At 43.9% G+C, this 25576-nt stretch overlaps 1 long non-coding RNA gene across 2 annotated transcripts in view; it reads left to right on the forward strand.

Moving 5' to 3' along the window:
* LOC115661171 overlaps positions 1-23805 on the forward strand; it is a 27981-nt gene extending 4176 nt beyond the window's left edge. Inside the window, exons 2-6 of one of the 2 annotated variants that reach the window (XR_004003024.1) lie at positions 7649-7765; positions 19643-19671; positions 22035-22079; positions 22799-22910; positions 23619-23805. This is a non-coding gene — a long non-coding RNA (uncharacterized LOC115661171). Of the gene's footprint in view, positions 1-7648; positions 7766-11435; positions 12074-19642; positions 19672-22034; positions 22080-22798; positions 22911-23618 lie in introns of those variants that run through there. The other variant, XR_004003025.1, reaches the window with a different exon arrangement.
* The last annotated feature ends 1771 nt before the right edge of the window (positions 23806-25576 follow it).

Below are 25576 nucleotides of genomic sequence, written 5' to 3' on the forward strand. Positions count from 1 at the left end.
AAATTTAATGGCCTTTATGCTCAGCCTTCATCTTCCTTCATCAGTCTTTGCCTCTTTTATCCTGGGGATTTTGTTACTCCTCTTGCTGTGGGAGGGGAAGGGGACCCTGTGTTAGGCATTAAGGATTGCTCCTTACACTTGCCTGATTTTAGGGGCATAAATATGATTGTTTATCCAAATAGCCTTGTCAATTAATCTGATCAGAAGATAACAAGGTTCTTGTCCCAGCATCAGGCTGCACAGAGTTTTGCAAGGACCCTCGGTTTGTATGACCAGGACACTCATGCTCAGAGCAAAATTACAGCCTTTAAGACTGTTATTGAGATAAATGGACTAGTAATCAAATGGAAAAAGTAACCAATCAGAATGATAAAGGAAATAATACTGTTAGAGGCATAGGCGCTGACTCTGTGGGTGCTCTGGGGCTGGAGCACCCACAGAAAAAAATTGGTGGGTACTTGTCATAAACAGATAGCTAAGGGTTAATGTTTCTTTCACCTGAAGCACCTGACCAGAGGACCAATCAGGAAACCGGATTTTTTCAACTTTGGGTGGAGGGAATTTTGTGTCTGAGGTCTTTGTTTTCTGTCTGCCTGCTTTCTCTGAGCTTTGGAGAAGTAGTTCTGCTTTCTAGTCTTCTGTTTCTAAGTGTAAGGACAAAGAGATCAGATAGTAAGTTATATGGTTTCTTTTCTTTGGTATTTGCATGAATATAAGTGCTGGAGTGCTTTGATTTGTATTCTTTTTGAATAAGGCTGTTTATTCAATATTCTTTTAAGCAATTGACCCTGTATTTCGTCACCTTAATACAGAGAGACCATTTGTATGTATTTTTCTTTCTTTTTATATAAAGCTTTCTTTTAAGACCTGTTGAAGTTTTCTTTACTGGGAAATTTCAGGGAAATTGAGTCTGTTCTCACCAGGGAATTGGTGGGAGGAAGAAATCAGGGGGGAGATCTGTGTGTGTTGAATTTGCTAGCCTGATTTTGCATTCCCTCTGGGTGAAGAGGAAAGTGCTTTTTGTTTCCAGGACTGGGAACGGAGAGGGGGAGTCACTCTGTTTGGATTCACAGAGCTTGTGTCTGTGTATCTCTCCAGGAGCACCTGGAGGGGGGAAGGGAAAAAGGATTATTTCCCTTTGTTGTGAGACTCAAGGGATTTGGGTCTTGGGGTCTCCAGGGAAGGTTTTTCAGGGGGACCAGAGTGCCCCAAAACACTATAATTTTTTTGGGTGGTGGCAGCAAGTACCAGGTCCAAGCTGGTAACTAAGCTTGGAGGTTTTCATGCTAACCCCCATATTTTGGACGCTAAGGTCCAAATCTGGGACTAAGGTTATGATAGTACTCAGCACCTACCAGCAGCTCATCGTGGCCCTGCCCCACCCCACAGCTCTAGTTCACCTCCTCCTCCGTTTCCTCCGCGAGTGCGCTGCCACTTCCTGCTTCTTCCTCCCAGCGCTTGTGCTGCAAAACAGCTGATTTGTGGGGCAGAGAGGGAGGGGGGGAAGAGGTGGGGCCAAGGCGGGGATTTGGGGAAGGGATCCAATAGGGGCAGGAAGGGGTCAGAGTTAGGGCGGGGACTTTGGGGATGGGGTTGGAATGGGGGCGGGGTCAGGGCAGGGATGGGGTGGAGTCGAGATGGGGTCTGGGGCAGGGAAAGGTGCCAGGGGGTGTGGGCACCTACCGGTGCCAGAGAAAGTTGGCGCCTGTGGTTACAGGTACATGTGGTATTGTTTACTATAAAGCTTCCTAGATTAACATACTCACACCCTTTCTTGGTAACTTGGTGGTGAGAGACAAAGGACCAGCCTCACCTCTACCATCCCAAAGAGTCCGATGGTCCAGGTTCATCCACGCTCGAGTGGGAGATGAAGAATTTAAGTGCAGCGAGGGAGCTAGAAAGCTATAGAAAGACCCAAGAGAAACTAATTAAAAACCTGACTAAAAAACAAACTAAACATGGGGGTTTGTGCCTCACAGAGAGCCTGAGCACCCTGTGCCCACCCTCCATGTTCAAACTTAATGTCCTCACCCTCATAATATGAGGGAACACTTATTTTATAGGCTGGCGTGTTCATAAGTATTAATGACAATTAGCTCATCCTCAGATCTGTTATTCCTAGCCTGAACTGGTTGGTGGTGGTGATTTCCATGTTCTTTGTGGTGTACCTGTTAAGTTTCTGGAGGGCAATCAGTCGGCCACTTATCTATGCCAAAGGTCACAAATATAAGTAGGCTAACTTGCTTTAGCTCATCTTACAGGATGTGGCCTGTAGATTCCCTGTGTTGCTGCCAAATAGTACAAATCCATAAATCTATTATAATAAAACAAACAAGGAATCTGTAAGAAAGGGTATAATACGCAAGCAAGAAGGCTAGCACTATGGGCTACACAATCCGCCGTGGCATCCATGGGCTGCTCTGACCTTTCCCTGTTTGCCAAGGTCTCTCATAGGGCTGCAGACTCTACCACTCCCACCCTGGGCCTTCTATCTCCTGGGGAGGCTGCTTCTCAGTCTGTCATGAGGCACTTCCTCAAGGCTCTCTGGCAGCCTTCTGACTCCAGAGTCTTCCCCTGCTTTGCCTCAAGCCTGTCTTTGTGGAAGGCCTGCCCCCTCCTGACTCTTTTCTCAGGTGGGACTTATAGTAATTTGGGCCTGACCTCCCCCACCAGGGGTAACCCAGTGGGTTAATTAGGCCCTCAGGCTCCTGTTAGCCCTTTATATGCCAGTGTGAGGCATATACCCCATCACAAGGTCCTACAGCGAGCCAGTTCAGAGCATCATGAACAGAACCAACAACCCTAACTTCCAGCCCTCTGCTCAACCTCCAGTGTCCCCCATGTAATCGGAGGAAAGAAAGTCTAAGAAATAATTTTCTAGGTTGAGAAACTTGGGTTGATTTGGAGATGAGAAGCTATGCAAACTTTATCACCACAGGACAGGTCTGCTATAATGGCCTATTTAGAAAAAGGATTGTATGAAAGGCCTACCCCAGCATCCCTTTGTGCACCTAAAATTCCTGTTGCAGTCAGTGCACTCATAGATTCATAGGCCAGAAGGGACCATTGTGATCATCTAGTCTGACCTCCTAACACAGGCAATAGAACTTCCCCAAAATGATTCCTAGCGATAACTTTTCGAAAAACAACCAAACAATTTCAAAATTGTCAGTAACAGAGAATCCACCATGACCCTGGTAAATTGTTCCAGTGGTTAATGACTCTCACTGTTAAAAATAACAGGAGTACTTATGGCACCTTAGAGTATGTCTACACTATAGGATTATTCCGATTTTATATAAACCGGTTTTTTAAAACAGATTGTATAAAATTGAGTGCACGCGGCCACGCTAAGCAGATTATTTCGGCAGTGTGCGTCCATGTACCGAGGCTAGCATCGATTTCTGGAGCGTTGCACTGTGGGTAGCTATCCTGTAGCTATCCCATAGTTCCCATGGTCTCCTCCGCCCATTGGAATTCTGGGTTGAGATCCCAATGCAAAAACCGTGTCGCGGGTGATTCTGGGTAAATGTCGTCACTCAATCCTTCCTCCATGAAAGCAACGGCAGACAATCATTTCACGCCCCTTTTCCCTGGATTGCCCTGGCAGATGCCATAGCACGGCAACCATGCAGCCCATTTAGCCTTTTGTCACTGTCAATGTATGTGTCCTGGATGCTGCTGACAGACGCGATACTGCAGTACTACACAGCAGCATTCATTTGCCTTTGCAAGGTTAAAGAGACGGTTACCAGCTATAGCACCGTCTGCAATTGTAAATTGGTGATGACATTTATCAGTCATTTTGCACCATTTGCAATTGGAAATTGGCGATGACGGTTATCTGTCCTTTTGTACTGTCTGCTGCTGTCATGGGTGCTCCTGGCTGGCCTCACTGAGGTCAGCCGGGGGTGCATGGACAAAAATGGGAATGACTCCCCAGGTCATTCCCTTCTTTATGTTTTATCTAAAAATAGAGTCAGTCCTGCCTAGAATATGGGGCAAGTGTACTAGAGAACCAGAGAGCACAGCCGCTCCGGGTCAGAGCCCCAGAGATCCCGCAGAAATGATGATGCCATTGTAGGGGGTGCCCCTGCAACAACCCCACTCATTGCTTCCCTCCTCCCACAACCCTCCTGGGCTACCGTGGCAGTGTCCCCCCATTTGTGTGATGAAGTAATAAAGAATGCAGGAATAAGGAACACTGAGTTTTTAGTGAGATAAAATGAGGAGGAGGCAGCCTCCTGCTGCTATGATAGTCCAGGCAGGACATTAAAGGGTGCGGGGGAGAGGAGCACAGCCTCCGGCTGCTATGATAGTCCAGATAGTACAGAATCTTCATTAGACGTGAAAGGGGCGGGGGCCGATGGAGCTCAGCCCCCAGTTGTTATGATAAGGACGGTTTTCAATCCTTTTGCACCATCTGCCAGGAATGACCAGGAGTCGGTTCCCATTGTTGCCCAGGCGCCCCCGGCTGACCTCACTGAGGCCAGCCAGGAGCACTCACAGGATAATGAGGATTGTTTTCCACCATTTTGTACCATCTGCATCAGGAAAGGAAGGGGAGGGGATGCTGCTGTTCAGCGCCACAGCACCACGTCTACCAGCAGCATGCAGTAGACATACAGTGACATTGAAAAAAAGGTGAGAAACGATTTTTTTCCCCTTTTCTTTCACAGGGAGAAGGGGGGTAAATTGACGAGCTATACCCTGAACCACCTGGGACAATGTTTTTGACCCTTCAGGCATTCGGAGCTCAGCCAAGAATGCAAATGCGTTTTGGAGACTGCGGGGACTGTGGGATAGCTGGAGTCCTCAGTCCCCCTTCCCTCCCTCCATGAGCATCCATTTGATTCTTTGGCTTTCTGTTATGCTTGTCACGCAGCACTGCGTTGAGTCCCTCCTGTGGCCTCTGTCTGGAGATTTTTTCTTCTGGAACGGAGCTCTGATAGAACAGATTTGTCTCCCCATAAAGCAATCAGATCCAGTATCTCTCGTACAGTCCGTGCTGATCAGCGCTCCACGCTGGGCAAACAGGATATGAAATTCAAAAGTTTGCGGGGCTTTTCCTGTCTACCTGGTCAGTGCATCTGACTCCAGATTGCTGTCCAGAGTGGTCACAACGAGGCACTGTGGGATAGCTCCCAGAGGCCAATACCGTCGAATTGCTGCTATTCTAACCCTATTCCGAAATGGCAATACCGATTTGAGCGCTACTCCCCTCCTCGGGGATGAGTAGAGATATCGATATGAAGAGCCCTTTATATCAACATAAAGGGCTTTGTTGTGTGTACGGGTGCAGGGTTAATTCGGTTTAACGCTGCTAAATTCGGTATAAACTCGTAGTATAGACCAGGCCTTAGAGACTAACAAATTTATTTCAGCATAAGCTTCACGAAAAGCTTATGCTGAAATAAATTTGTTAGTCTCTAAGGTGCCACAAGCACTCCTGTTCTTTTTGCAGATACAGACTAACACGGCTGCTGCTCTGAAAACTGTTAAAAATGTACATCTTATTTCCAGTCTGAATTTGTTGAGCTTCAGCTCCCAGCCATTGCATTGTGTCATACCTTTCTCTGCCGGAGCCCATTTTTAAATATTTGTTCCCTATGTAGGTCTGAAATTAAGTCACCCATTAACCTTCTCTTTGGCAAGATAAATAGATTGAGCTCCTTGAGTCTCTCTCTACAATGCAGGTTTTCCAATCCTTTAATTATTCTTGTGGCTCTTCTCTGAACCCTCTCCAATTTATCAGCATCCTTCAATTGCGGAATCAAGAATCGAACACAGGATTCCAGCAGCAGTCTCCCCAGTGCCAAATACAGAGATAAAATAACCTCTCTGCTCCTACTTAATATTTCTTGGTTTATGCATCCAAAAATTTCATTAGCCCTTTTGTCCACAGTGTCACACTGGGAGCTCGTGTTCAGCTAACTATCCTCCATGCCCCTCCAAATAGTTTTCAGGGGCACTGCTTCCCAGGATCAAGTTCCCCATCGTGTAAGGATAGCCTGTGTTCTTTGTTCCTAAATGTATACACCTCCATTTAGCCATATTAAACTGCATATTGTTTGCTTGAACCTAACTTACCACGCAATCCATATTGTTCTGTATCAGTGACCTGTCCTCTTTATTATTTATCACTCCATCAGTTTTTGTGTCATCTGCAAACTTTATCAATGATTTTATGTTTTCTTTCAGGTCATTGATAAAAATGTTAAATAGCCGGACCCCACTAGAAACATACCCGTTTGATAATTCCCCGTTTACAATTCATTTCAAGACCTGTCAGTTAGCCAGTTTTTAATCCATTTAATGTGTGCCATGTTAATTTTATATCTCTATATTTTTTAATTAAAATGTTATGCGGTACCAACTCAAAGCCTTACAAAGGTTTAAGTATATTACATCAACACTCTAACCTTTATCAACTAACCTTGTAGTCTTATAAAAATAGATCAAGTTAGTTTGACAGGATCTATTTCCCATAAACTCATATTGATTGGCATTTATTATATTACCCCCCTGTGATTCTTTATTAATCAAGTCCCATATCAGGTGCTCCATTCTCTTGCCCAGGATCAATGTCAGCTGGATAGGCCTCTGATTACCTAGGTCATCTCACTGACCCTTTTACAATATTGGCACAACATAGTCCAAGTGATGGCCTGGTGGTGCAGGTGCAGCAAGGATGAAAGGGGCATATTTGACAGTTAACTCACAGTGCATTTGAACTAAAAAAGCCTGACCACGCAACTCTGATTTATGGAACTGGTCGTATTGATGTCAATAGGCCTCCTTGGGTAAGTAAGGACCTACTGATGTGAATAAAGATTGCAGGACTGGCCCTTGGTGCTGTTTTAACCCCCTAATACTTCCTTTCTGGGTCACTCACACCAGCATTTGACTGGACAGCAGAATTATCCTTAAAATATTTTCATCTCCTGTGGCAAGACCCAGGTTGCTGCCCTTCCTGGCTCATTTAATGCTTGAGGGGTGTGATATGTATGCCAGGACAGAGAGCCCGCACAACTTCCTGCACTCCACTGAAGTCCTTAACAAGCCCTTGTAGGGAAATTTCCCCACTATGCTTTGTCTCCCAAGAGAATGTGTGAGCATGCTGCTCTTGAGCACCTCCTGCTGGGTGCTTAGCGGGGCAGGACTGGCTTGATGAGACACAGCTGCACATTTTGGCCAGCACAGCGGAAGGGAAAGTGATGTAATACTGACCTCCAAGTTGTAGAAGAGAGTATTAGAATTCTCCAGGCCTCCTCCAGAACCTGTGATAAAGGACCTTGCCCTTCTAAGGGCTAATAAATATACAGCTAGAATTTCAGAAAAAAAAATAAAAATGAATGTCTACTTTTATCATTTTGAGAGTAGTGGGTGAAATCTATTACTACTCCCCCCACTTTCCATTTTGAGGTACAGTATCTAAAACCATGCTGCAAACAGTTTCTCATTTCCAAAAGTCATTCATGTACATTTAAATGAGGTTCAAAATACTTTGTGACACATCCTGGCCCCGTTCAAGTCGATAAGACTTTTGCACTTGACTTGAATGGGGTCAGGAGTTCACCATCTCTGTGTATGGGAAGATATATATGTGGATATCAGCGTAATATACATGCTTATTCTCTATCTATAGGTAAATATTGCATCTTTCAAGCTCTATCCTAGGATCCTGGAATAAAACACGTGTAGAAGGAAAACCTGCTGATCTATCAAAATGTCAGAAGAAATGATTTCAGATTGTTAGGAAATGGTAAGAATTACTCCAGTTCATTTACGTGCCAATTTTCCCATTAGTATTCAAGCACCAGGTTTCTGTAGCTGTAAAATGACTGATTTGGCCTCAGGGGACTGCTAATGAAGAACAATAGCTTTTTGGATAATATTATTAGTACACCATTTACCTCCTGAACAGAATGCAATCTGGTTAGCTCACTCCAAAGGGGAGAAGAAAAAAAATAAATAAAAAAGTAGAATTGCAGGAGTAGTTAGACTTTCCTTTTTCAGATATAGTGCCATGCAGTCAGCACGTAATGGCTAAATGTGAGTTAAAATAAAATACAGCTGTATTTCAGTTGTCAATAGTTAGGTACTTAATGCTGATGGTCTCATTTGTATTGACACAGCTTCCCCTCCGAGCCCTCAGAATGAAACATAACCACATGGAAGCCATCGTACTGTAGTAGCCTAACACTCTCTGAAAGCACAGTGGGTCACATTGCACCATTGATTTTTAAAGCACGGCTCACCATTGACTTCACTGGGAGTTGAGGGCACTGAGCATGTCTCTGGAAGGGATCAGCACCTTCCAAGATCCGCCTTTAATTCCTGAGCACACTTCCTGGGGCTGTCTGTGATGAAGGACCCGATCCTGCACTCTTAACTCAGGCAAAACTTTCATTGGGAATTTTGGCTGAGTCAGGTCTGAAGGATCAGGCCTGAAGTAACTTTCCCTCCCTGTCATAAACATTTCTGATGCGAGAGGGTACGAGCAACTACATTCCACCATAGCTGGAGCAGGGGAAACTCCGGCTGAGGAGGACACTAGGGCAAACCCCCTTCTTGTATAAGCCTCATGGGATCTTTAATGTCCAGGCAAAGCAGGAAGTACCTTGGTTTTTAAATTCCCATCTGAAAGAGGAAAGAATAAATACATTTTGCATGGGGTGGGATGTCTACTGGGGGGTTGGAATGTTCACTGGAGAAAGCACGCACCAAAATTAAGTGCACAGAGACAGGCAGAGGAGTGGGGTGGGTTGTGAATAGGTACAGTTGGAGACTGGGTTTTCAGAAATATAGCCCTGGAAGAGGAGGTTGGATGCCTCTCTTTTGCTTCTAGAAAGCATTAAAGTCTTGTGGAGCACAGGAGTTTGTTAGAGGATATTAATGAGCTGGAAAGGCAGACAGAGAGTGGCAGCTGTATTGAGATACTGAAGAAATTTCAGATTATCTGGGGCAATGTCTCCACTTGTAATCATGAGCGAGATCACTGAGAGTTTTGTGAAACAAAAGTTCTATAAAACAGCAGCAACTGGCTCTGAATTTAGCAGGGTTTTCCCCCTCCTCACAAGGCACTTTAAAAAGCAAGCAGGGCAGCCTGTTAGGAGGAAATTGATTAATTTTTAAATACCAGTAAATTGCCTCCATTTACCGAGCAGACAGAAAGATCAAGAGAGAAATACAATTAATCCCTTAGATTCAGGAGATGCAGGCAGTTTACTCCTGACAATCTGGGAAATCTCCTGCTCTGAACGCCTATTGGAATGGGAAGTCTGAAGAAAACATTTGTAAGAATTTCAGGAATTGCTCACATGGATGGCAAAGCTCACCAGCAATTGTATCCCTAAACCCAGCTAGGCTATCCTAGAACATAGGTCAGAGTAACCATATGTTTAAGTACAGCCAATCTCACCATTATTACTAAATTCCTGCAAAAGAACTTAGACGGGGTGTTTGATATCTGGCCACTTCTAGAAGAAGCAGCAATTTTCCTGGTGATCCTGATAACACAGGCTACATTTGAACTGCTGTATCTGGATGAGACAGCCAGTGAATACCATGGTTCAGTTTTTAAGAAATGCCCTCCTTCTGTGTTTCTTAGGGTACCTGGCAGGTCAGTCCATGTGCAACCTGCCCATTGATTTCAATGGGCATTCCAATCACAGCCTGAGGACAGAATTAACTGTGAAACTCAGGTCTCTCTAATACCACTTACTATGTTATGACCCGTATTGGTACAAATTCTGCCTTCAGTGACCCGTGTATGGCTCCCAGTGATTTCAAGGGAAGCTGTGTGTGCGCGCAGAATTTGGTCCATTTGGATGTAATGGTATGTCTGCTCTGAATCCGACGGTGTCTAGGGCTAGTGTGGATAGAGGAGAGCAAGGAGAAGATGCAAGGCACCTTTCCCGCCTCATCTTTCTCACCCCACATGGGGCCAGATCTAATAGCAATCAATCAATCCCGGAGCATGGGGACTGCACTCTTCTAGTGCATTCAGGGATGTAAATCATCCCAAAGGAGCCAAGGAAGAGGCAGGGCCAATGCTTCCCCACCCTGCCTTGGCTCATGGAGCCGGCTAGGTGAACTGGGGAAGGACCAATAGTGCCTCATGAGACACAATGCCTGCCAGAGCTCTCCCTGGGGCAGAGTAACCATGTACCACACCTTACTCAGCAGAAGCTAACCCAGTAACTATAGTGCAGGTAAGATTGCTTGCTATGCCCTCAATAGGGAAAGTAGGCTTGGATCCAGAAAAAAGAATGGCCAGAAGTTTTTTGAGACTAGTATCATAACCTAGTCCCAGATTTGGACCTTAGCGTCCAAAATATGGGGGTTAGCATGAAAACCTCCAAGCTTAGTTACCAGTTTGGACCTGGTAAAGCTGCCACCACCCAAAAAATTAGAGTGTTTTGGGGCACTCTGGTCCCCCGAAAAACCTTCCCTGAGGACCCCAAGACCCAAATCCCTTGAGTCTCACCACAAAGGGAAATAAACCTTTTCCCTTCCCCCCTCCAGGTGTTCCTGGAGAGACACACGGAAGCAAGCTCCGTGAATCTAAACAGAGGGATTCCACCCTCCCCGTTCCCAGCCTTGGAAAACAGAAGTACCGAGAGCTAATCTCTCTTCCCCCCTCACCCAGAGGGAATGCAAAGTCAGGCTAGTAAATCTAACACACACAGATTTCCCCCTGACTTCTTCCTCCCACCAATTCCCTGGTGAGCACAGACTCAATTCCCTGGAGTTCCCCACTAAAGAAAAACTCCAACAGGTCTTAAAAAGAAAGCTTTATATAAAAAGAAAGAAAAATACATAAAAATGGTCTCTCTGTATTAAGGTGACAAATATAGGGTTAATTGCTTAAAAGAAATATGAATAAACAGCCTTCTTCAGAAAGAATACAATTCAAAGCACTCCAGCAACTATACCATGTAAATACAAAAAAAACCATATAAATTACTATCTGATCTTTTGTACTTACAACTGGGAAACAGAAGATTAGAAAGGCAGGAAACAGAGATCCTCTCATAGCCGAGAGAGAGATAGCCACAAGACAAAAAACTCAGACACCAACTTCCCTCCACCCAGACCTGAAAAAGTCTGGTTTCCTGATTGGTCCTCTGGTCAGGTGTTTCAGATTACTTCTTTCCAGGTGAAAGAGACGTTAACCCTTAGCTATCTGTTTATGACAACTAGGCACATGGCAGAAGGAATATTAGCCTGACAGTATCACAAATGGAGATATCTTAATGGTCCCTGAGTAACTGTAATTTCTTCATCATCTCCTGACAAGGCACTTTAAAAAGTTTTCTTTTCAGATCAAGGCTGGCCCTGCCACACTAGAAAGAAGGGAAAAGAACCAATAAATGAGACATAGGAATAACATTTTTCTGGTGTCACAAAGATTTTTATTTTGTGGACAGATCAAAGACAAAGACACAAACCTTTCTGAATACCCTGACCTTCCCTGGAACCATCTCCACCTAGGCTAGAAGAAGGGTTGTGAATGGAGGAGGTCTCACACAGGTGATCAGTCGACCTGGTCAGACTCACGTCCTGATGGAGTTGGAGCTGACTTTTATAAATCTTTGAAAGACACATTTTCTCAGACCTCTTCCAATGTTCCAATGTCATTAGGGATTCTTTCTGTGACAACTGGAGACATTCCCAACATTGGAGGAAAAAAATCCCAAAAGACAGACCTAGAAGACTGCAAATCATGTAATCCAATTTCATTATTAAGCCCTAGATAACAAGATTAGAGTTAAAATATTTACATGCTACTTAATTCCTGTTCTACCGCGGATTATTCACAGGCTTTGTTTTAGGAAAATCAGCTAACAGTAGCATTAGTTAACCCGTCAGTGTTGCCAAGAGTTCAGTGCCTGGAGGCTTTCGCCTTGTATTTGATGTGAGAAAAGTGTTGGGCATTTTTTTTTTATTTGTTTGCTAGAGAAATTAAATTTTGGATCATTTCTTCAATTAAACTTTTCTGTAATGCCTTAAATGCAGATACCAGTATCAGATACTAAGGATACTTATATAGCTCCCATTATCATAGGACCAGACAAGCTTTAACACATGTATATATTAAAATTGTGCTGTTGGCAGATGAGAGCTTGTTGTTATTCTGGATATCACACAATCTGTATCACTCGATCAGCTCTTGGAGGAATATGGCTCTATATCGCTGTTCCTCTTTGGCACTGGCAAATTTGAAGTCCTGCCTTTGGGGAATTCAAGTTTTTTTCTCTCTTCAGACTTTCTGCTTGATTGGTCCCTTCTTCTCAAGGCTTTAGACATTTTAGGGTAAAAAATCACTCCATGTTTCTTCAGCTTGGATCAGAGACTGTGATTTGGATCATAATGAACTCAAACCAGACCCCTGGATCCAGTGATAGCCAAACTTCATGGCTGCACTAAATCCAAATCTTTGGATTTCAGTTTTGCAAAAGGCCCTTATCTTTACAATGGGCTGAACCAATGCCTTGGCTCCACTCACCCCCACATTTTGGAATGTTTCTGAGTAGTTGGAATTTCCCATTCTGGCTAAGGCCACATACAGGTTGTAGTGGGTGATGGAGAGTAAAGAGACGGGTAAACAAACTGCTGACTGAAGGCCTGATCCTCTAATCCTTACTACACAAATCGTTCTAACATAAATAAAGCCTTTGACTTCAGCGGGACTTTGCCCAGCCCTAGCTCACATCTCACCTCCATTCAGAATGTTGCTGCAAAGACCATTTTCCTAGCAGGGTGTTTTAAGCACATCACCCTCTTTTGCATCCTCTGCTTGCTTCCCCATTTCAGTTGCATCAAACACAAGCTGCTTGTATTCACTTTCAAGGTCCCTCACAGTTAGGGTGACCAGATGTCCCGTTTTTATAGGGACAGTTCTGGTTTTTGGGATTTTTTCTTATATAGACGCTTATTACCCCCCACTCCAGTCCTGTTTTTCACAGTTGCTGTCTGGTCACCCTACTCTCAGTCAAACCCCACTCAACGTACCATCTCTCATTCATTATCTAGCTGTCAGTGCTCACCTCTGATTGGTCTGTCAGGCCAGCCTCCACTGCCCGCTTGTTACATTTTCAAACAAGCCCCTTTGTGCTTTCTCCAGTGTCACCCCTTGAGCTTTGGAGGAGCTCCCAGGAAATGGCTGCTAAGCTACCTCATTAGCCTAATTCAAATACCTCCTCAAACCTCTCCTTTGCCATGATGCCCACAAACAACTTGACAATGGTTAGACTGCTGGTGTGCAGAGACCACAGTCTACTATGGCTCCCAATATTGTCCCATTGTTGACTTGTATTCCCCTGGCTGTCTATATCCAGCTGTCATCTCTTGTCTGATACTTAGATTACAAATTCCTTGGGTCAGAGACCAGCTTTTTGTTTTGTATTTGTACAGCACCTAGCACAATGAAGTCCTGGTCAATGACCAGGGTTCCTAGATGTTACTGTCACACAAATAAACAACAACAACAACAACAAAGACTCCTTATATGAGTAAGGACACACAATCTTGAACCTTGACAACAGCGGCTGACTCACTTGTAGATGCGAGGGGATAAGTTAGCATCCACTTGAGGAGAAATGTCGTGGGATATTTTATGAGTAAATTAGATCAGGTAAATGCGAGTGCCAGTTCAGTCGTGAAGAGTGCAAGGGCTCCATAAGGCTTTATAGCTTTAAGAAGCTCATAGAAAAGGAATATTATACACTCCAGTTCATCATGCAGGCACTAACTGACTGTTCACTGGAAAGTTTCTGAGAGTTAATGGTTATCCAGTTGATTTTAAATGCTTCAGTGGCCTCCTGCTCCATAAACTAATGATGAGAGAGTTTCTCCAGCAGAACTTGTGGCAAGCAGCAGCACGCCCAGGGACATGCTGAAAGCATTAAGCTCCCTTGTGCATTAAAAGGAATTAGAGAGGAGAGAACTGCGGGCACTACAGTTGGCTGCTTTATCATAGCTCTTATTGGGTGATTCTGAACAAACAGCTGGATTGTACTCGTCCTAGGCTATTAGGTGACGAAGGCTGTGCTATAAGCTAATGTAAAGATAATGTTTCCTAGACCTGAAGTAAGGTTTTGGGCACTGATGTCACAGAGGATTAATAATCTCCCTATAGGTAGCACTGTATACAGGCAAACCAATACATTTTATTTTTGGTAGGACCCTGATCCTGGAAGTAACTGAGTGCCCTCAAGTCCCCACAAGTCAAGGGTGCTAAGATATTGTTAATTTATGAGGATGAATTAAATACATGCAATTTACTGGTTTTCTAACATTCTACTTATTTACACTGGTTACAACTCGGGAACTGCTCTCATACGTAATATTGTACTGTAGCCACGGTGGTGGTGGTTTTGGTTGTTAACTTCTCATGGAAGGCACTCATGTATCACAGTGATAGGTGGCCTTGTACAAAAGTAGCTGGAGAGTTGGCCAGTTGCCCTAACAAGGGCATTTCTTCTTGGACCCACAAGGAACAGGTAGGGGTAACCGGCAGCATATATTGATAGAATTGATTCAACAGGCCTAGCACCTGCCTAGTTTCAGCTGCCCTCTCCATAGACGTGGAGAAGGTACTCTGTGTTTGTAAAGTGCCTAGCACACAGGGCCTCAGTCTTAAAATAATAATTTGGGCAGGAAGTCACCTAGCTAGCCACCAACAAAAAAAGCTCCTTTCCCCTCCTCCGTCGTTTTATGAAACTCTCTCAGCCCTCTCCCTACTGAGCAGCTGTCTTTTGTAGCCTGCCTGAAAGGTCATAAAATCTGGGCTATTGCGGACCAATATGGGGAACAAGTTTCAGAGTCCTGGAGCCCTCACAGAGAACATGCTGCCGGCTAGTTCCTCTCTTTTACAACATGGGGATCCCACTTGAGTGCCCCGGCTGACTACCGCAGCTGCAGTATGGCCTGGGGATCAAGGCAATCCCTCAGGTAGGTGGGTACCAGGCCATTTAGGCTGACAGAGTATGACATCGCTACTTGTGTGCTATCACATTTGTGTTGTGTTAATATGACTAGACTGGCACCTGCCATTTGCTCGATTAGGCACGATCAAAACATATCATTAGCATGGCTGAGATTTTTATTGTGGCATCAAATTTGACCAATGGAAACACAATAATCTAAGTGCTCAATGGTGCATATGTGAAACATGGTAAATTCCGGGTGTGTAACGTATAATAATTAGCCATTGTTTGGAAGGAAGCACCTCCTTAATACATTCTGGTATTGTTGCATTCTTAACTGCTTTTGCTTTTCTGAGGTTTGGGTGTAACCTCCTTTGTGAGAAGAAAAGTCCATAGAATTCAATTACAACATGATTGAATTTGCATTTGGATTTGCTGTTGATTGAATTATTAGTTATTGAGATGCTTTGATAGTACTGTGTCAGCTTGGGTTTTGCCAAGGACTAGAATATGACCACTTTCGTTAAATGCATTTAGAATGTGTTGAAATGCTCGGATTATGTTGTGAACCTTTCTGCCACTGAGCACATTCCAAGAGTTAATTTCCTGTACTCTTAAATCTACATTAGGAGAGAACATTGTCGTGCACTGAGATTCCAGTGCTAGTATTAGGGGACAGAACATTTGTTTCAATGTAGTTTTTTTTAAAATGTACAAATATGTAATTTAGTTAGAATTCATAGAAACTATATGTATTTCTATCTGTAGCATTTGTGTTTGGAAGGCTATCTACATTAAATCTAACTCTACCTATTTCCATCTGGCAATAATCATTACTTGGGGGTTTAAGATCAGACACTTTCTCAATTATATCTTGTTCTTTTAAACTGTGCAGCTAATTTTCCACCCATTTACTCTGGTTAGAATTCATTCAGTTATGAATGAAGAACAGGGTGCAGTGATTCAAACAGATCTGAATGTTTTTCTGTTCCTTTAAATGAGAAAAAGGTTTTAACAACATTTCTTATTTTTGAGCAATTCTTTGCCTGACATCACTTCTGCAGTGCTAGAATTTGAGCAGCTTCACAACCTAGAAAGCATCTCTATTGTGTTGGAATACAAAGAAAGTCAGCATGCTTATTTGCTTTCTATTTTCCACTAAGGAGTTAAATTGTCCTAGTATATTTGAAAAGTTTGTTTGGAGCCATTTGTGCAGGTCTTTACTGGAAGGTTTGCTATTCTGGGATTCTTTAGGATTCTATATATCAAAGTTTTCAAATAGACAATGGACCTCCACTGGCTTCACTCGATCAACTCCAAATTTATTCTGGTGCAACTGAGAGCAGAGTTTGTCCCAGTGAATTTAGTTGTTGTATTTGGTTCTGTATATATATATTTTTTTGTATGTTTAGTTAGTTATATATAGAGAAGGGCCTGAACGAAAAACCGGAATCCTAGCATTCCAGGCATTGGGGAAATTCTGATCTGGATTCTGAGCTGAGCATTGTGGATTAGGCCCAACACTAATTTTGTAAATAATTAATAACTTTAACACTTTTCCAGTGTGAATCATCCCGTAAGAACCACATCTCTCACACACCCACCACTTTGCTCATTAAAAGGTTTTCCACCTGCATTAATAAGAACAGTCACCAAAATCGGGTTTGATGCACCACTGCATTATACCAGTCATTAGGCTCAAATTGGAGTAACACACTGGTGAACCAGGCCCAGAATTCTCCTTCCATGGTGACTCTTTTAATGACTACATTAGGAGATCCTTTAAGGGGCGAAATGTGTGGGAGATGCAGTTCCTATGGGATAACACACAAGGGGTCTCAGAATGTCTGCAGTGCAGTTTTAGAGCCCTGCAACCAGAGAGCACAAGTCAGCTGACCCTGCCAATCCCCAGTCTTTTACTGCAGTGTAGCCATAGCCTGAGTCTCACCCCTGCCCCAGTTTTAGGTTACATGACTGCTTTATTTGATCATAAAAGTTTTCTTATTAAGGTTCATGTATAAAACATTTGGTGATTCTCCCGTGGAGCTAAGAGAGGGCATTTAAGAAAAGTAATCAAAAAAGTTCTTTCTTGCCTAGAACTTGGATTCTTTTAAATCAGGACACATCAACAGTGCATCCTAGCAAGTCTGCTGTAATGAAGTCTATTCTGAAGTCTTGGGCTGCTTTTTGGATTGTTTATCTCAGTTGGCTAGATTATTTGGGTCATAATGATTGTGTCTGTCCCTTTTCTCTGGTAAGTAAACGAGAACAGAGAAGCATCAGATTGTTCCCCTCAAATGCTCCACTTTTCTTTTTCTTTTTTTTTAAACGACATTGTCTGCCAGCTACCAATTCTGACCCACCCTCGTCTGCAGTGATAGGGCTGGAGAAAGTACGAACAGCAAACAAATCTCTTACAGAGCCAGGTTAGAATATTCCAGGAAGGTCTCTAATAAATGATGTATACAGATGATGTTTTGATTACTGTTATAAAGGTCTGGCATGGGAAATAAATTAAATACCCCAGCTAGCAGCCATTTAGGGTTCTTTTAAAAAATTTAAAAAATCCACTGCAATTTATAGCACTATAACTACATCTCTCATCTATAGTTGGGTGTAATTTACAGCAGACTGTGCTAAAGTAAAGCGCCTATAAATCACATAAAAACAAAACCAAATAACTTCACCACAGTAACAAGAAAGAAAGATAAACAAGCACACTTTTTTTACCTACTTAGCCCTCAGTTAACTCAAGTTGTCAGTGCAGGATTTAGGCCCAATCCTGCTCCCAGCCATGCAGGGAGCCATAATTAGCACAAGCCTGGGGAAGTTCCTGAGTCCAGGGATAAGGCAGCGAGTCCTGCCAGCTAACTTCAGCTGGTTCTACAGAGGCTTTTCTGGTCAGTCCTGAGGCAAAGACTTGCGTGAATTGTGCATAACCCCGGACAAAGGTGGCCCCATCCTCACAGTAAGCAAGGGAATCCAGAGCTCAGAGGAGACATTTTTCCCCCTTTTTCTCTCCTTTTGAGTTGATTCTTGGTGTGTGTGCGCAACTAGACCACTCCTCGCAGTGCAAACTCAGCCAGTATGTTCACCTGCTTGGGAGGTCGGTCTTCTTTAGTCACTAACACCTATTCTGGCACAGCATCTACTGACATTTCAAACTAGAGTCTCCATGATAGCGGAAGATTTTGGGCTTGCACCAAAAGTGGGGGGTCGGGACACTGTTGTGATAATTTGTGTGAAACTCAGAGTGAAGCCATAACCTGGGATATTAGCCTCATCGCACACTCCTGCTGGAATTATCAAAGCAAAGAGCCATGTTTCGCTATGCTACACTGTTTAAAGTGGGGTGTGTTTTTGGATACCTATAAATAGTTTAGTATGTTTTTTCATCTGGGTTTGGAAGTAGGATAAGAATTGCTTTAGTACATCTGAAAGATTTCAGAATGTACTAAGCAACTGAAAAGTTAAGTTTTCTCCCATTTTTAGGCAGTTCCTGAAAAATAGCTGCATAACAGTTCACCCAGAGGCGGCATGTGAGGTCTCTACCAAAAGACAGTTCCCATTGGTCATCCTAAATATTGCAAATATATGTATGGGAAATATTTAGAGTTAGGTATCTAAACTAAAAATTATGCTCTTTAGGTCTTGGCATTAGGGCAAGTCACCAGGAAATGACATACCTTGGAGATATTCCTTTCCGTTGAGAGGTAGCTGACACCTACCTCTCTGTCTGGCCATTTGTATATTGTGCATTGTATGCTTGTTGGCATACTGAGCCAGGTGCAAATTCAGAGAGTGTGAAATTTACAAGAGAGGAAATCCAAAGGAAGAGACAAACAGCAGGGGCATGTCCTATTTATGAATAAAATAAAGGATGGTCCACTGTACCTTGGAGTACAAAGAGAGACACTGAATACTTCACCTGGGAGGCAAACTGACAGCATGCTTACCTCATGAAAGGAGGGTCACAGCCTGGCTGTGAAGTGCTGCAGGGATATTGGATGAGCAGCCGTTTATTAGACATAAGAGTATCTTGTTAATTAAGTCTAGGCTGTAGAATGTGTGTTATGGTTTTATTTGATATGTAACCATTTGTTTCCAATACTTCTAAACTGCTATTACTTGACTGTGATAAGTGAAGGGGGGCAGGGTATCTCCCTTTTATGGACACCCAGCCAGCCAGTTAGCTATAAAATCCCTGTTAGTAGTAGTTCTCTACTTGCTTTACCTGTAAAGGGTTAAAAAGTCCATAGGTAAAAGGAAGGGAGTGGGCACCTGACCAAAAAAGCCAAGGGGAAAGGCTAGAACTTTTTAAAATTGGGAAAAAACTTCCCTTTGTCTGTCTGTGGTATTCTCCCGGAGAGAAGGGAACAGAGCAGCGATGCTGTAAAAAGCTTTGGGCCAGGTATGAAAAATCATCAGATCATACCTTGAAACTACTCATTTGAACCCCAGATATGTAAGTAGATCAGGAAATGTCTAGGAAGATGCGCTTAGGTTTATCTCTTTTATTTCTTAATGGCTTGTGGACTCCTCTGTGCTGACCCTGGGTGCTTTGGTTTTGCTTGTAACCTTTAAGCTGGACCTCAAGAAGGTTATTCTTGATGCTTAATTATTGTAAGTGGGTTTTTTAAATCTAGCAATAGCCTAAGTTTTCATATGTATTTACTTTTTGTTTTTAATCTTTTTCACCCTTTTAGGAACAGGATTGGATTTCGTGTCCTAAGAGGTTTGTGCACATGTTGTTTAATTAGCTGGTGGCAACCAGCTGATTTCCTTTGTTTTCTTCTCAGCTATTCCCCAGAGGGGTGGAGTGTGAAAGGGCATGAGGGAAGGAAGGAAGGAATTCCCAAGTGTGCCTTCCTGGGTTCTCAAAGAGGATTTTGCACTTGGGTGGTGGCAGAATCTACCCATCCAAGGTCAGATAAAAGCTGTAACCTTGGGAGTTTAGTACAAGCCTGGAGTGGCCAGTATTAATTTTTAGAATCCGTGTGGGCCCCCACCTTCTGCATTCAAAGTGCCAGAGTGGGGAATCAGCCCTGACATTGACTCTGTGCTCTGTTAAAGAAGCTTACACTTGGTGTCACTACGAACAAATCTAAGTGCTGTGGGTTAAGTGGAGGACGTGTTCTGAGTTGGGGTGTGCTGTTTCTTTGGGAGCAGTGAATATGTGAACACTGAGTGCCCAGTGACTGGGGCTGGGAACTCCAGGAGACGCTTGGAGGGCTTGAGGTGGGAGTGTGCCTAGTGGTAACCTGTAGAGTAACAGTAGGGCCCGCAAGGTCTAGAGGGCAGTGCCTGTGTTGCCCGTGGCTGGTGGAGCTGACCCATGGTTGGCACAGACATGGCTTCCTCATGCTAAAGGCACGTGCTCACAGCCCTGCGTATCCCAGGAAGGGTCACCCCTAGGCAGATGGCAACCCTGCTTACAGATTTCCTGGGACTGCTATCTCAGAAGGGTGAGCAATGCTAATGAACCTCCCACTAAAGTCAAAAGGAGTTTTATCATTGACCTTTATGACAGCAAGACCGGGCCCCAGAATAGTCTAAATTCCAGCCAAAGTGAAGATGCCCAGAGGCTGCCTTATGGGTGGAAGAAGAGGATGTCTGATGTAGTGGTCTGAGTGCAAGCGAAACCTGCTGGGAAGTGTGGCACAGGTCCCCCCCGTCTGTGCTGATCCACACAGGGCAGGAATCTGTTACAGCCTTAGCTACGGAGGCTTGGTTCTTTCACTCAAGATGTAGCAGCTCCTGTAGACAGCTCTAGAGGGCCCTGGTTCAATCTCCATGGTATCAGCCATCCTGTAAGATGACCCCATTAGCTTTGCAGACAGTGCTGTGCTCCAAGCAGGGTGGTTACAGCCAGTGGGGCAAGTACAGTGGTACGATCTGGTATGCCGTACCAGTAAGATATTTACAGCCAGTATGGCGTATCGGAAAGACACAGGAGGAGCCCATCCCCAGCTCTTCCACGCAACTGCGTCTCCCGAGGCCTGCCTGGGGGCTGTACAGCAGCCCTGAAGGAGGACAAGACTGGAAGGGCTGGGGGCGGTACAGCTGTGCTGGAGGAGCTGCTGGCCTGGGGATGCCCGGCGACCCCATGTTCTGCTTGTTTCACTGCTGCGGTTCTGGAAAGCCCTGATCTCCCGGGAACCACAGCAGCAAAAGGAGCAGAAGATGGGGTCGCCAGGCATCCCCACGCCAGCAGCTCCTCTGGTGCAGCTGTACTGCCCCCAGCCCTTCCACACAGGTGCGTCTCCTATGTCCTCCTGCCTGGGGGCTGTACAGCAGAAGTATCTGGTGCAGCAGGAGGAGGACAGAGTTCCCCCCCCAGGTAATGTGGTATGGATGTGGATCATGGGGAGGGGATGGGGAGAGTGGGGAGGAGCAGGCTGGGCGTGGGGCAGAGAGGAGTCACATGGGAGCCAAGTGGGGAGGACACCCCCACCCCTGTGTCCCTCTCATGAGTGCAGCATACAGGGAAGAAATGATTTCTACTGGCACCAATGGTTACAGCCTCCTCTTGCACTCTGCTCTCCGGCTAGACAGCCGCCCTGCTGCAGAGGCGCATCCCCATTATACAGGTACCATGCCTCCGCTCTTCACCCAGCTCTCGCTCTAACAGCCGTAACCCAGCCCTCAATCCTCTGCTCACAAGATTGTTTTCAGTGTTCCAGCTGCTACAGAGACCTTCCTCTGCCAAGGTGGAGCCTCCCTGTCCTGCCCTTTGCCTCAGTCAGTGTCGGTCAGATGGTCAAGTAGGTGGAGCTAAATCACATGAGCCACTGAGGGACAGTTCAGTCACTTGAAGGAGAGGGAAGACCCACTGGCAAACTCAATCAAATAAGGGAGAAGTTGTTACTCAGAAATACAGCGAAATCACTCACTGAGGGACCTCCCATGCTGTCACAAGCACAAAATGCAGGAGTCTACTTTCATTCCTCCCAAAAGAAAAAAGTAACTCAGCTAAAATGACATCAAACACCTGAAAGAGAATACTGCAGGAACTAGACTAAATTGACCCCAAAACCTCAGTGTAACTATACCCCTTTCGCTTTCCTTTCCTTCTGAATTGCTGGCTCTCTCTTGTAGCTTGCTTTTAGGGCCAGGAGAAGATGGCTTCTTGTCTCTAATGAGGTAAGACTTGGCAGCTGAGAACTCTGACAGGCTGCATCCTAATTAATTAAGTCTCTTCTCTCCTCTGCCTTTTCCTTTCTCCGTGTTGTTCAGTTTCTTTTGTTGGTTGGCTAAATTAACTGCTGGGCACATTTATTTTTCAGCTTGCTTTCTGCAGGCTTGTTACTTAGCTATCAGCATGGCTTTAGTGATTCCTCCGTTGTTGCACTGAATCTGAGACAGAGTTGATTTGCTGGAGAGAAGACCAGCTTGGCCTTTGGTCTTTTTACACCTCTTTTGATCTCACAATGACCGAGGGCCTGATCCAACGTGCATATAGTTACTGGGGGTCTTTCCATTAACTTTAACAGGAGTTGGATCAGGTCCCAAATGCCCTGGAGTTTGTTGCCCTGTGGTTTTATCTTCTGGAATGCTAGAGCTGTGATATTTGTTAACAAGTGTTAGCAAAAAAGAATTGCTGTTATTTATGGTTAAAGCCAAATATAGTAACATCACTTTAAGATGCCAGAACAGTGCCACTATTTTACAATACAGCAGAATACAGTGGTGACACATACTGCTGAAATTCCAATTAAAAAAGATATGCCCCTATTTCACAGTGTCTGAGAATAATAGTGACATTTATTTACCATAAAATAGCATATATTCAAGGATAGAGGTGTTTATTTTACAATCTGTATTTATAAGCTGCTGTTTTTTATGTCTAAAATAAAACACAGGAGGAGTATTGTTATTGATACGACAGAATGGTTAGTGTTCTTTTTGGCATAGTCAAATACTTCCTACAAGAACAGAACAGATGTTTATTTCAATATTGCTAACAAGCAGAAGGTAAGGCTGGGCGATGGTGTTGGATATTATTTATTATATCAATTTATTAGATTTTCTATGGTACTCACTAGCTTAATATTTGAGCAACTGAAACATGAACTAATTCAGCATCAACTCATGAGTCAGCAAAATGTTATCTCAGTTTTACAGATGGGGTAAATTGAGGCACAGAGTGATTCAGGTCACACTGGAAGTCCATAACACAACCAGGAGTAGAATCCCATTTTCCTGTTCGCTAGTCCAATGTTTTACAAGATCACCTTTCCTCTATATGCAACAGGTAGTCACACTGAGTTTGCACTCTTCCTTTTAGCTAACAAAGCGGTATTAATTGAATTTAAAAGCAACTGCCCCACTGGCTGATATTGTAAAGTGCTCATTAATCCCAAAACATAATCCCCAAACAGAGAGTAAGGACATTCAGTGCTTAGGACTTGGGAGAGATGGAAGGTCCCTGCTCTGCCACAGACTTCCCATGTGACCTTGGACAAGTTGCTTAGCCTCTCTGTGCCTCAATTCTTCAGCTATAAAATGGGGGTAATACCATCCTACCTCACTGGGGTGCCGTGAGGATAAATACCTTAAAGACTGAGAGGTGTTCAGACACCATGGTAATAAAAATGCCATAGATAGCTAATCAATATGACTTAGAACTGAATGTTGAAAAACTGATTCTTCTGGCGCTGATCCCATTTTTTTTTCTTGCAGCAAAGTCCTCATCTTAAGAAAATCTATCCCTCCCAGTTATCAGCCAGACTAAAACTGCTCTAACATTTGGAAACATTGCACAAACTTTATATAAACTGCAAAAATATATTTTAAAAAATATTCTCATAAAGTGGATCAGAGGGGATTATTGTCACTCATGTTCATTTTCCTCAAAACATTTTGACAGCTTCACCACAATTTAGCAATGCATTGCCCACAAATGTCATCCCAACCTCATCTCTTATCATCATCCAGATCTGAATCAAGTGTGCTTAACCATCCCCCAAAGTCACTGCAGCCTGATAGAAATATTATTTATCTTCTCAAAGTATGGAACCAAGAACTGGGATAAATCACAGCGCCTGCGACTCTAGGTTACAACAGGTATTTGAGGCTTATTTAAACAGGGAACTAGTATAGCTTGTGGCTTTTTTGACACATCAGGATTACACAGAAGCTTCTCCCATGAAAGGCAATAAACTTTATAAAGCACTAAGGAAGAAACAAAAACTGTTTCTTCAGTATAATTACATTAAATGAAAAGCACTGACTATTTTTTGAGAAATAACATTTACTTCAGGGAGAAATGCAGACAAGTTCAGGTGTTTGAATTGTACTTAAAGGCTCTGTCTACACTGTAGCTCCCACTATTACTACCAGACACAGTAAATTACAGCTATAAAGTTTCTAGTATACACACAGCCACAATGACTAGGCAAAGCTGCAATGGATCAAGCTAGCAAAGATATATTCTGCCCACACGGCAGCTTGAACTATGCAAGCAACAAATGAATTTGAAAGCAGTCATCACATGGTTCTGGCACTTTGTAAACATGGTTGTTGCTGGCATGGCTGTAACACAGTTTCCATATCTCAGTATGGACAGGGTATTGTTTTTTGACTATCGCCTTTTTTTAACCATACATTGAAAAAGCATAAGCCATGTTATTGACCGGCTAAAAGGCTGCATATTTATGAATCAGGGATCAATGATTAAGATAAAAGCCTCTGTTTATTGATCAAGTGCTGCTCTCTTCAATTAAAATGACAAAATGGAGTTATGTTCAACATTAAAATGTCCGAGCATACCAGTTGTGAGTGAGTGCACCACAGGTGTTGACCCTGCTAGTTAGGTCTGCATGGAGGAACTGCTCTCAGCTGCTCATCTGCATGAACATGGTTAGGCATCCTGGTGATGTGCACTTAATAAAAATCTGATAGGCAGATATTTGACATGATTCATCCCTAAATCTAGCAGTGTGTGAGATTCTGTGCTGTGCCTCTCAGTTGTGCAGAACAGAATTTGTGGCCCAGAGGGAGGGTGAAAAAAGTGTTCCTAAGCTGTCATTACCACCTTCCTGATCCTACACTGCTCTGTAGCTCCCAGCATAATTTACGCAATGTTGTTACACAAGTTCCCCCGGTCTGCCCTGTGGGCTGGAGCACTGTCCAGAATCTCCACCGTACTGCATGGTGTTGCCCATCCCAACACACCTATCTGCCCCTGTGCACGTTATGCTCCCTATGCCAGTGATTGCGAGGGGGTCCATAGTAGGCAGTCTTACGGCTGTCTTCCTCAGTTCCTGCGCCAGAGAAATTGTCTCCCAGCTGGATTCAAAGCTTTTAGGGTCTCCCTTCTTGTCACCCCAGCCCTTTTACCTGACATAAAGGGGCTGGAGCAGGGGTGAGGCTCTCCATCTATTAATAGAGAGGGAAGTTGTCAGCAGTGAGGAAGAGAAAAGCTGCTGTTCCTACCCAGGGAAGTTCCCTGGATGAGTGGGAGAGAAATTGCAGATCCTACTTGTGGGTGCTATCCCCTGGACAGAAGGAAGAGAGGGGAGCTCCAGTTCTCGCTGGGGCAGCCCTTGACAGAAGGAGAGACAGAGAGAGAGAGGAGCCATTGTCAAGCAGAACCATGCTTAAAAAGGGCCCTCATTTCCTCTACAAAGTTTCATTAA

This window comes from Gopherus evgoodei, chromosome 13 (assembly GCF_007399415.2).
Source record: "Gopherus evgoodei ecotype Sinaloan lineage chromosome 13, rGopEvg1_v1.p, whole genome shotgun sequence".
Lineage (NCBI taxonomy): Eukaryota > Metazoa > Chordata > Testudines > Testudinidae > Gopherus > Gopherus evgoodei.